This window comes from Pleurodeles waltl, chromosome 6 (assembly GCF_031143425.1).
Source record: "Pleurodeles waltl isolate 20211129_DDA chromosome 6, aPleWal1.hap1.20221129, whole genome shotgun sequence".
Lineage (NCBI taxonomy): Eukaryota > Metazoa > Chordata > Amphibia > Caudata > Salamandridae > Pleurodeles > Pleurodeles waltl.
In genome coordinates this window covers 1,560,255,926-1,560,269,306 of record NC_090445.1, presented here as the reverse complement: position 1 = coordinate 1,560,269,306, position 13,381 = coordinate 1,560,255,926, and the positions used below count along the sequence as shown (strand labels likewise).

Genomic DNA, 13,381 nt, shown 5'->3' with positions numbered 1-13,381 from the left:
AGGGGTGGTGAAGGGATGGAGGTAAATGGCTTCAAGGAACAAATAAAACAAACATGCCAATAAAAACACCAAGAACATGTGCAGAATGAACTAGTGAGCAGGAGTGACAGACAAATAGACCAAATTCACAAAAATACTGTTATGTACAATCACCACCAAAGCCTTTTAGGATCACTCTTACATTTGGAGTACATATTTGACTTCTGGTATAATATCTATACAAGTAAATCAGGCAGATGCGCGTTTGCACAAGAATTCTACAATCATCAAATATTTTCCAGATGAGAAACCTCTTCCACTATACTCTTTTTTATGGTGATCCCTTCTCCTTGGATAAAGGAGCTTAGTCCTATTTTTTGTTTAAAGTATATTAGTATACATTTATAAACTAGTTAATTATTGCGAGAGCTTTCGTTAATTTCATACTTACTTTTGGATGTTGATACTTCCTGAAAAGCCCATTCCACTCCAACTAAATTGTACGGTGGGCTAAAGTACAGTATACTGGCAAATTTTCCGTGATCAAAACTGCATTTTACAATCTTACATTCCAAACCCTGATTTGAAGAATCAGGATTTGTGCAATTTTAAGATATTATATTGTGCATTTCTAAATACCACTTTGGAGCATAAAAAGTGTAGAAAATCAAGCAGGAGACACTTTATCCTTAATTTAAGCAGCAATACAGTGCTATAAAGTCTAAATGGAAAATAGCTTTTATGAACACCACTATGAACCTGAATATATAGGTGACTCTAAAACATCTTTCTCAAAGAATAGTGTTTTTTTCCCAATTCCTCCAATCACACAAAGTAACTCTTTGGTCCTTTCTGAGCTTTCATAAAACAGAAGCTTCAGAGACACATTACTGATTTACCAGTGAAAACAGCTGTTTTTGTGTAACTGTCTGCAATTAATAAGGCAAACACTAGTTTACATTTATTTAATAGACACAAGACACTATAAAGAAAAGGACAAAATATGACTCAGACAGTACACTGAAACATTCTAATCGGAACATAACATATATTACCATAGACTACGGACAGGAAGAAGTATCCTACTCGAGTCTAAAACAGGTGCAACTGCAAAATGCTTTTCTGTTCAGTAAGTATGCTGTGATATGGAATTCAAAATGCCACTGCATGTGGGACACCAAAATGGATCCAATCAGGTATACATTGTATATTTTGTAAACTGTTCTTTGCTTACAACACAGGGTTAATGACAATAAGTAAAAATAGCCTCTGCCATTTCACTTGCCTACTAAGGTCACAGTAAATCAGTAGGAAACGTTCACCCAATGACTTCAAAGCGGCCCATCGTTTCCAAACAAAATAACAGTTCAGCAAAGTCATGGAAAATGTAGTCTGCGTTCAGGTCCCAATGTGTACTGCCTCCTTTAGAGATGCCAAACCTTTCAATAAGTGGCGCTGATACTTCAAGATCACGTCACAGTTTCCATCACTGGAATAAACTCAGTGCATGTGAGTTGGAAGAAGTGCGCTAGCACCAATAACTGAAAGGTAGGCCACAGATCATGACAATATCAAGATGAAAGGACCTATATGCATTTTTGTCACAGCTCTATAGGAAATTGTCAAAGTTATAGATACCAGAGTTAACAACTAGATGGATGAAAAATGACACAAGCTATGTTATAACACGAAGGAAGTCTCTGACCATATATTGTGTATATTTGTATAAGTTAATGATATGAAATACAATTTACAATTAGATAGAACAAGAAAACACTAACATTGGGACACAACTTAAAAAAAGAAAGCGCAAGCTGACATGGTCCATCTAGTTATTTTTACTGTAGGTTTTCTCTAAGAAAAAAATTGAAATGTTATAGATTTGTTCCATATAAGGTATTTAAAGACACCCCGAAGACGAGGTTTTTTACTTTAAAATGTATTTTTGAAAATGTTATGGAACTGAACGGTCAATACATTTTTGAAGATTAACAAAATAAAGATTATCAACAAAAAAAAATTTGAAGAAAAGATGTACTAAAGTAAAATACATAAAGGAAGCTAAACATACCAAGTAACTTTGTAACACTCGTGCATCAGAAAGGCTTGTTAAGTCCTTATTCGAGTAGATACTTTAGTTAAACAAAGTGCTTAAGACCGTTTGTGAATGCATCAGATTTTTTATGAAATTAAAATGTAATATTTAACTGAGAAGTGCAGTGTATGAGCTGGGCTGGAGTTAGTATACACAAATCCTACCAACCAACCTAAATGAAAGTCGTTGATTATGATGCTGCAGCAATCTCAAAGCCAGAAAGCATAAAGTAAGTCCTAACAAATGGCTTTTTTGTGAAAATCGGTTTGGCAAAGCCAAAGGTCGAACATCCAGGGTACTGCATCCATATGACAATTTACTGCTCATTTTATTATTCTGGCAGACACAGTAGGTTTCCTTGTGTAGATCAGTGTCTAGTCCCTAAGGCAAGGGATGTCTTCTTCCAAGACCAGCTCCAGAAACTAACCACAGTTGGTGGCAGGTAATTTTAGTAATGGGGTGCAAGACTTTTGGCTACCCACACTTAGAACCTGTGCTTTATGCTGCTGGTGAAGGAATTCCCATCTACTAAACCTAATGGTCAGAGATGCCATATGAAGGCAGTTCACAAGCCAAGCGTGCCAGCTCTCCTGTGGTTTGATGCCACTGAGCTGTGGTACTTGGGAAAACAACATGCAGTCATGATTGGTTGCCTCCAAAGCTTTGAGGCTAAATCCTTTTGAATGGACAGTCGGATGACTCTGGCCACCTACTCCAGGAATTCCTGGCCCACGGCATTTTAACCAGTTTTATTTTCATTGACTTCAAGAAGCTCTCCACTGCTATGCAAAAGGAGGCGCATAGAGGCAGGATCCTCAGCTGCATCGAAGAACGAAAGCAAATTTTTCTTTCACTCTCTGCAAGAAAATGTTTATTGCATAGAACTTTCTAATCAATCAATCATAAAACTTTATTTGGTCCAATTACTGACCGTAAAAGCACATACAATCAAACATCTTCACAATGTACCATAAAATTAAATCATAAAAAGAATTATACAAACAAAATACAATATTGTAATCTTACACAATGCCAATAAGTATACCTTAAATTAGAACTTAAAAAAAAAGTCATAATAAAACATCCTTAAAGTTCAATTCTGGATATCACAGGACTTCTGTAATTTCAGAGGAGCACTGATATAATTCCAATTTTTAACCCTTATCAACAGGGGAAGCATTCCAACAAAGTCCTCCAAGAAACTTATTCTCAACTGCCTGCTACTCATGTTTGTCTCCAAAGACGTATGGTCTAGAAATTCCAGCTGGAATTGCAACCGGATCATTACTTATTTGCACAGGATGCTTCCCTTTGTAACCTATACAAACAGGCTAAAACAATGGTAAGGAATATGACAAAGAAATTAGCAGTGGTATTATATTTTACTCCTTCACGTTTTGGTGTTTAAGGAAACTATTGTTAAACGTTGAGAAGCAAAGTTGGCTAGCCTGTTGACAGGGTGTAGCTTCCCATTCCCACACTCCCCTGTTTACTGCTCTAATGTGCAGTCTTGCTGACTACAAAATAAAAACTACCTTTCTTTGGAGAAAACGGGTTCCGATACACTGATGCTCATCTTCCTATATGGCCTGGTCAAGAGCCCACGGGTCAGATGTTTTACCAAGTGCGACCACAGCATACTACAAAGACTGCAGTGACAGGGATTTAAGTGATTGGGGGGCGAAAAGGATATCCATTCATAAAGTTGCCTACTTTACACCAGATGAGAAATTCAGGAACAAGAGCAGCCCATTTTTTCTTACTAAACTGATGATTAAAGGTTTGCATCATTTATGGCAAGGAACTATTGAAAAGGCCATATTTTCAATTTGGCTGGAGGTGCAAGGTTTCATGAATGCAACGATGCAAAGGCTTATGAGTTCTTAAAACCAAGAAGCGGTTTAATTAGTGCTACTTTCAAAATTAAAATGAGCAGGGTACAAAATTCCACTAACCTATTTTGTAACTGAATATTAAAGCCTTGTGACAACTCTCTGCTGTGATGAAATCTAGTTGCCTGTTTTGAAAAGATTCGAGAGAACGAAGCCTCACGGTCTTAATGTGTGGGCGCGTGTGGGTTTAGATGGCTAATCCTTTCTTGGCCCTCTGTCAGTGGATCTGAGAGGAAAGGTAACAGTACAGATTCGTTAATATGTAACATGTTTTATCAGCAGTTTTTTGTAGAAGCCGGTGACAAACGGAATAAGAATAATAGGTTATCTTCAAGTTCAGCAGCCCAAAGAATGTTTTTGCAGAAAAACAGTGACAGGCACAAAATCTGCTGGTTAAATATGAATGGTGTCGCAGACTGTTTCATGCAGATTAAACTACAGTTGAATAATGCTATAATTTTCATAACCACATTCCTAGGCATCAGTGAGAGATGTAGACTTCTTCTAAACATATGCGCCTGTTAATCAATCAAGGAAACTTATGGAAAAATAGTTTTTTTAAGCATGTGGGAATCAAAACCCTAACTGGTGTAGACCAAAAATACCACATAACTTTGGATGGAAGAACAAGGGATGTCAGAAAATGATTCATGATCATAACTAGAATGCACAGGTGCAGCCATCCTACAACCAGGCACCGCATCACATGACAAAGCAGTGTCTCAAATTCGCTTAGACACAGCCCAGACACAGCCTGAAACTACGAGGAATGGCTTCACCTGCTCAAGAGTACAGGTAGCAAGCAAACCAAGGGGGTGATAACGTAAACTAAAAGGCACTTGTGGCGTTGTGTTTAACTAAACTAATACAAATGTAACATAGATAATAAGAAAATGAAGAGAACTTGATAAAGGGGTGTCAAAAATTAAAATTAGTAAACATATCATCTGTCATATCAGCAGTAAGCAAATACAATACAGTACTAAAAAGGTAGCAGTGAATCGGATATACCAACTAGAGATCAATGTTGTTCACAGAAACTAACACTACTGGGAAGTGGTCAGTTGACAAAGTGCTTTGAACTACCTCTTTGCTAACTTTCAGATATGTGCCTTGGTGAACCAGTAGTAGTTGAAGCTTTCAAACAACCGTCCTTGTGGATTAGTCCTGGCTGGTCTAAAGTTGTTGTGGAGGGATCTAGTCATTGGTTCTTACAATAATTCTAGTTAAAATGGGAATCCTTCAAAGGCTAGCAGTCTGTTTACTAATTTCGTGTCCAGTAACTCAAAGCACCTAATGGAGTTCCAAGGAGCAAGTTCATCAGAAGATAAAGCAAATTGCCCACAACAACAGACACAATTGTCCTTGAGAGTCTGCTCAGGAAACTACCATCTAGCATTCTACCTTTGTTCCACTTCTTGAGAGGGCAAAGTAGTTGGACAAGCAGCTCAAGCAAGAATGAGAAATAGTTATTTCAATGTTCCTCAGACAACAATGGTATTTTCAGAAAAGTTGCAGAGAAATCGATTGTACTTCTGTCACTAGGTGAGGTGAGTGAGCTGAGGAATTGGGTTTCAAAGTAGTTCCCAAGAATGCCAGTGGGATGACTAGTTGTTAGAAATAAGATTGATATTTGGAGTGATTATAACTCTTGTCAGGGTGAACCTTTAAACTCACTAAATAAATTGAATTGTACTCAACTGGCTGGTAGCTATGGCACAGATCAGACAAACAAATTAGGGCAATGTGTAAAGCAGCTATGCAGTACGAAAAGAGTAATGAATTCAAAATGCAAAAAAAAAAAAAAATGAAATTAGAATTGTAAGAATACAAAATGAACAAAATTACAAAAATCAAAACATATTTCCAAAAAGCACTAGGCACCAATGATTGTCTAAGATCGCAGTATAGCAGGACCAAAAAGCAATTTCACACGGATCGTGATAATGCGTGGGTTAGATACACCAACCAGGTTAATCCCAGTCAGAGATTTTACCTTCTGAAGCCACACTGTTGGTCTGATAGTAAGTCATTATCTGCAAAATGTGCAAATTGAGTAAACATTGCTCTTTCAAATGTTTTTCCTAAGCATTGTTGTCAAATTGATATAGGCCTTTAGTTTGCTTGGTCAAATATTTCAAGGTTCATCTTTTCGAGGAGTGGTCTACTGTAGGAAGATTTCAGCTGAGGTAGCACTGAACTGTGTTGCAGGGCTTGTTGAGAAAGCATTCAGCTACCTCCTCTGCACAGTTTCTGTGAAGGCTATCTTAAAAGATTTTTGAAGATGATCCAGAAGGTCTGTTTGCAATCATAATGTTGACAAAAGTATTTTTCTGAGAGGGTATTGAAAATATGTAGGGATGGAAGATTGTTTGTATCTCTTTCTATTTTCGTGGGGTCATGTTTTGGTGTGCTGTTTTCTGTGTTCTCCTTATGGTAATTTTCTATCTTTTTTAATATTTTAAAATCAATTCCATGAAGATGACAAGGCACTAGAGAGCCAGCCACAAGATGACTGTACTTCAAATCCTAAATCATCCTTTGGCGGGACAAATTATGGAGAATTCAACACTGCTCAAGCTGCATTTAAATACTGGGCACGCTAGGACCGACTATGTGTCGAAACACCAGGTGGAGTTGGCCTGCGTCACCACAGCTTGCTTGGCGTTTAATGTTTGTGCTACATGAGCTGGCAAACACTAAAGATCAGAGACAGGGTGTTGACGCTATCCCGGTGACAACCAAATTGAACAGTTTCTGGACAATTAATTGCAAGTTTGCAGTAACTTCAAGCAGGAGCTGCACAAGCTGCTGCCATGGTGCTGGCATACTTTAAAAGCCATTCAGTGCAGATTGACTGACCGCCATCCTGGGGTCCTATGAGGTGGCTGCCAGCCTACCAGTTGCTGGACAAAGTTGAGAGTAGGCACAGTAAACAAAAATAAAGTATTTTGCAGCAGCTGACAAAGATCAAAACCTGTGAGGCATACATCCAGTAAGTCACTCTACAACTCAGATAAAGAGCATTAGTGAGAAAATGCATCAACATTGCAAAAATGCACCAACTTAGTGAGCTTCAGAATGATGCATCTAGAGTCACCAAAGCTGAGAATAGGGTTGAAACCTGGAGGATGATGTTCATACACTCAAATCCTTGGATGACAAACTACTTCTTACCACTATCTAAGTTAGGTAGATGCCGCTGAAAACCGCTCTAGATAGAAAAATCTGTGCTGCATAGGTTTTCCGGAGGGGGCCAAGGGCAAGATACAACTACCCAGAGACTTTCCTTGAATCATGGCTTAGGCCATGAAGGTCTGTTGACCACCTTTCTCAATGGTTTGTGCTGGAGAGAGCCCACCGATCTCTGGCCCGCAAGCTTTTCCGCGGTGCACCTCTTTGACCGCTCATTGCCCGAATTCTGAATTTCTGAGAAAGAGACAGTATCCTGGGGAAAGGGCGCAAAGCTGGTGATCTTTCTTTCCAGGCCACAAGCAATATCATCTTTCCAGATTAAAACAAGAGCATACAACAGAAGTGCAAACCCCTTCTTGAAGTTAAATAAAAGCTCAGAGCAATGCATCTATAGTATATGCTGATGTTTCCTGCAACCTTGAAAGTAATACATGATTCTTACACCCATTTCTTTGATACCCCAGAGGTGGCCTGGGATTGGGCAGCATAGCACATTATCTGCTCACCCTCCAGGTGCCCAAACCAAGGATCAGTGCATCATGGTGTCCTGCTCACGAGGCTTCCGTGCCCTCAACCGTGAAGCAGAACACAACTGCAGAGGATCAGAGGGAATCAAAGGTGGAAATCTGACTCATCTGAAACTGACAGCTGTCTATTGTCATCGGCCTCACAGCCCGCTCTACATCCTTCCCCACATTCTCCTCCACCCCCAACTGTCAATGCAGAGCGCCCTGGGCAGATGACCTTGAGGGCCTCGGTCCTCAGGAGGTGGCCTAGAGTCAGTCACTTGAACCTCGGTTTCACACCTGGCCTTTATGCTTTGGATTTCATGCAGCAGTCTTCATATGTGGTAATATTCTTCTTTAGTGGCAGTCCCCTCTCTTCGTAGCTCCGACAATCAGTAGTGACTTGTGTTTTGTTCTATGGATGTTTTGGGCAGCAAATGCTTCTGGGAAGACTTGATTAATTCTAATTTATGTTGAAGTTTCTGTTACTGTTTGTAACATACACACATGCACAATGCACTTGGGTTCTCACAATGTACCCTGTGCCACCAGCCACCTCACCAATGCCACCCAAACTAGACAAGTTACATAAACGTGCTCCCCCAGCCACCACCCCCATGCCCCTCTGGCCCACCATGATTAATTTCACAATCATGACATGGAATGTAAATTACCTCCAGGACCGCATTCAACGCACTGCAGTCCTCCAACATGCAAAAAGGCCCTTCCCCTCCATACCTATGTTCCAAGAAACTCACCTTTTAAGCACTAGCTGCCCATTCCTGGGCAGTTACGGCTATGATAGGGTGTTCCACACTGTCTTCTCAGAGGATCCAGAAGGGTGGCTATAATCCTACATAGAAGTTTCCCCTTTGTGATAAGCTATACAAGTCTAGGCGCCCTGGGAAGATATGTGGGGAAGAAGGGCACATAGGAAGGCACACACTATAACCTCCTCGGTATGTAAACCCCACCACAGACACGGCAGATGGCCCCGGAGGCCTGGAAATGGTTCGTTTTGGGTTTTCCCCCAGAAGCCGCCATTACTGAGGATGACTTTAATGCAGTAACCTACCCCCTTTGAGTTTCCACAGCCACCCCAACCGTACACCGCATGGGAACCTTGAAATAATTGACCGCACTGATGTTCTCTTTGGGACTGTTTTGGCATATGGAGTATCTGGCTTCCCCAGGAAAACAGCTTCACGCACATCTCTGCTGCACATAAGAACTTATATCGGATCAATATGTTTTTGCTTTCCGCAACTGATGCCCTTCATACCACAGCAGTAAGTATACTTACATAAGGAATCTATGACCACTCATCTCCCCTCCTTCACTTAGGGATTTCTGCTGCCACCCAACACGCCATTTGGCACCTTAGCGCATGGCACCTCTCTGATCCCCAATACGGTGAGGCTTTAGAGTCTGAAATCAAATCGTACTTCGAGCCTAACCAGGGCCCGCTCTCATCAGCCGGCACACTTTGGGCCACGGGCAAAGCCATGATTAGAGGTGTAACCAAATCATTTCTGCACTGGGCACAAAAACAGAAACAAACTCTGATGGCTAACCCAGAGATTCAGATCCTTCGACTGGAGAAAAAAAAAATGAATTTTTAATCCTCTCCCTACCCTACAAAGGCAGCTCAAACTCAATAAAACTTCCTTAGGCCAACTGGCATTCGAAAAGGCTCGACAGTCGAGGTGAGCCTCAATGCAATGTGTATAAAAACATGGTGACAAATCGAGTAAATTACTGGCTGACCACTAAACACATGACCTCAAGAGTGGTCCCAGAAATTGTAGACCACATGGGTGTGTAGAGGTGTACGGCCTCTGACAGAGCCACAAGCTGTGCTGCCTACTACAGGGATATGTTCGCCCAGGCCCTCAGCTCGGTCTAACCCCATATTGCCCAATATATCTCTCCCATCCGTCACAAAGGGAAGTTCTTGACTCTCGAATTACTCTAGAGATCGGTGAAGCCCTGACAGCATAGAACACAGCCAAGACGACAGGCCCGGATGGCTATCCAACTGAATACTACAGTAAGTTTTGCGAGCTGCTGGTGCCTCGACTGCTGGACCTTTACTTGTAAAACGGCAAATACTGGAGCATTTCCTAAAGGCCTTGAACTGGCAACCAATATCGCAGTACATAAAGCGGAGTGCCCCCCTGTTCACTGCACCTCGTACAAATGTATCTATTTAATTATTACTGAACTCAAAATATTTGCCAAAGCACTAGCCAGCTGGCTCTTGAGAGTTCTTTCAGATCCCATTCATTTGGACCAGTGTGACTTTTTGCCAGGGCGCAGATCCCAACATGGTCACCTCCATCTTGCGTTGGTGCGCAATGACAAACTGCCCAGCACTTGCGCCCTACTTCTCAGAGACTTCAAAAAGGCATTTGAATCCATTTACTGGAACACATGGGCTTCGGACCTAGATTCCAGGATCATGTCCACCTCGTCTATTCAACACAAGAGGTGCAAATTTGCATCAGTAGCACAATACCGGATCTATTCCCGATCAGGCCTTACACTAGACAGGGCTACCCCCAGTTGCACCTTCTCTTTGCCTTGGCATTTGAACTTCTCACCCGCCTTACCAGTTGTGATGCTCAAATGCATGGCTGGAACTGGGGCCCTGGGGTAGAAGATTGTATTTCCCTCTATACAGATGATGTGTTCCAATGCACAAATGAGCCCAAAGCTATAGGGGACTCTACTACTGCTGCTTTTGTAGCTTCTGAAGAGATCACTGGTCTGCACACTAACTGGGTTAAGTCCCTTTTAGCCCAGGTATCAGGAAATTTAGACAGAGAGGCTGGGCAGGAAAGAATTCCAATCCGGTACCTTAGCTTTAAATATCATGGCATATATGCTTCCGGAGCTCTCCTGGGCTCTCAATATAACGCTCCTGAAGTACATCTAAAATGTGATTTCCAAAATTAGAGGGCACTGCCGTTAAACATCCTAGGTAAAGTGGCATAGTTTAGGATGATGGACCTCCTGCGTTTTCTTTATGTCCTTTAGAGCTTCCCCTTGGCAATAGTGACTTAATGGTCCGGCACTCTCATACCTCACATCCAATCCTTCTTATGGGCAAACAAGCCCCCTCGCATTGCTTTTCACAAGTGCTGCCAACAGCCATATGATGATGGTACGGCAGACATGAATCTGATTACTGGCCTCCCAACTCCTAGCAGTCAACGATTGGCTGACAGGAGGCTGGGGTAAGCCAGTGTATCGATTAGAACTGAACAAATTGGGTCCAGATAAGGTCTTCTGTGTCCATAATGGGGGTCCCCACTCTATCAGGGCCTGCCACAACCCACCCGAGTGGTCATCAGACCTGGGGGGGCAGCACTTTGAAGGATGCGCTATTATGGTAAGCTCACTCAACCAACCCCACTGTGGTCTGGAGGAAGGCTTAGCCAGGTCTCTCAACTGGAAGCTTTAACACATGGGACAAAATAGGGATGCCACTTCTGGGTGATGTTTGGTGTGCTCCAATATTAAGCCGTTTCATGATCTATAGGCCCAGTACTCTCTCCCTTCAACCCAATTACATAAGTACTTACAGCTGCAACACACTATTTCATGCTATCCAACGACCTTGGGGGAACTTCTAAAAGTTAACCCACTCGAAGTCAAACACCTCCAAGGCCTGCTGGGGAAGGGTGATAGGGTGGCGCCTCCCAGCTTTATGAAACGCTTATCATTAACTCCCCAACACTCTTGACTTGCTGAGACAGAGATGGGAATCCCGGTTGGGTACCCTAGAAGGAGAAGATTGGAGGGACACTTGTATGCCCCCCAACTCTTGCTTCTCCAACCCACCTGCACTTGATCTAACTCTTCATATCACCTACATCACACCACTTTTGCCTGGATGGCTGGCAAACAAGCCTCACCCAAATGCCTTGCTGCTCACCACCTGACACAGATTTCTTCCACACCGTGTGGTCCTGCCCTGTGATAGGGCCCTTCTGGAACAGCAGTGTGGCAAACAGTGGACCATATCCCACAGGTGGCATTACTGGGTATCCTGGAGGATCTGGATCTTCACAGCCACGATCAGACACTAGGTGGTATTGCCAAACTTTGGGCAAACATGGCATAGCATATTATCGGGCCGCAGCCACTGCAGTGGCGTAAAAAACTACTGACATGGATTGGTGTGCTAAGAATGAAGAACCCATATATAGAGCCAGGGGGTCTCCAAAGAAACAGGACGAGATTTGGGGGAAATGGTCAGTCTATTCAGGTGTTGACAATGTGCACTGAAGAATATAGAAGGAAAAGGGATGGGTGGGAGTGGGGGCTGCTGACGGTGTTGTATCTTTGGCCTGGGTTCCTTATAAATGCATTGGATCATTGTGTTTTGTCATGATGTATCAAAAAACTTAATAAAGTTGGTTAGGAAGAAAAGTAAAATCATTGAAATGCTAGTCCATGTGGAAGGCACATATTATTATACTTCTCAAGCACGGTAAGCCCCCTTAGAAACATTACTCATATAGACCTTTGTCACTGATCAACTGCAATGTTAAAATACTAGTGTAGGAAGTTGTCTCTGTATGTGCTATTTCAAAGTAAGGAATAGCATGCACAGAGTCCAAGGGTTCCCCTTAGAGGTAAAATAGTGGTAAAAATAGATAATACTAATGCTCTATTTTGTGGTAGTGTGGTCGAGCAGTAGGCTTATCCAAGGAGTAGTGTTAAGCATTTGTTGTACATACACATAGACAATAAATGAGGTACACACACTCAGAGACAAATCCAGCCAATAGGTTTTGTTATAGAAAAATATATTTTCTTAGTTTATTTTAAGAACCACAGGTTCAAATTTAACATGTAATATCTTGTTTGAAAGGTATTGCAGGTACGTACATTAGGAACTTTGAATCATTTCAATTGCATGTATACTTTTCAAGTTATTCACAAATAGCTACTTTAAAAGTGGACACTTAGTGCAATTTTCACAGTTCCTGGGGGAGGTAAGTTTTGGTTAGTTTTACCAGGTAAGTAAGACACTTACAGGGTTCAGTTCTTGGTCCAAGGTAGCCCACCGTTGGGGGTTCAGAGCAACCCCAAAGTCACCACACCAGCAGCTCAGGGCCGGTCAGGTGCAGAGTTCCAAGTGGTGCCCAAAACGCATAGGCTAGAATGGAGAGAAGGGGGTGCCCCGGTTCCGGTCTGCTTGCAGGTAAGTACCCGCGTCTTCGGAGGGCAGACCAGGGGGGTTTTGTAGGGCACCGGGGGGGACACAAGCCCACACAGAAATTTCACCCTCAGCAGCGCGGGGGCGGCCGGGTGCAGTGTAGAAACAAGCGTCGGGTTTTCAATGTTAGTCTATGAGAGATCAACGGATCTCTTCAGCGCTGCAGGCAGGCAAGGGGGGGCTTCCTCGGGGAAACCTCCACTTGGGCAAGGGAGAGGGACTCCTGGGGGTCACTTCTCCAGTGAAAGTCCGGTCCTTCAGGTCCTGGGGGCTGCGGGTGTAGGGTCTTTTCCAGGCGTCGAGACTTAGGTTTCAGAGAGTCGCGGTCAGGGGAAGCCTCGGGATTCCCTCTGCAGGCGGCGCTGTGGGGGCTCAGGGGGGACAGGTTTTGGTACTCACAGTCGTAGAGTAGTCCGGGGGTCCTCCCTGAGGTGTTGGTTCTCCACCAGCCGAGTCGGGGTCGCCGGGTGCAGTGTTGCAAGTC

General features: G+C 42.7%; 1 protein-coding gene across 1 annotated transcript in view; it reads right to left on the bottom strand.

The window, feature by feature from the left end:
* CLCN6 (chloride voltage-gated channel 6) overlaps positions 1–13,381 on the bottom strand; it is a 194,660-nt gene that overhangs the window by 120,286 nt on the left and 60,993 nt on the right. The window lies entirely within an intron of this gene.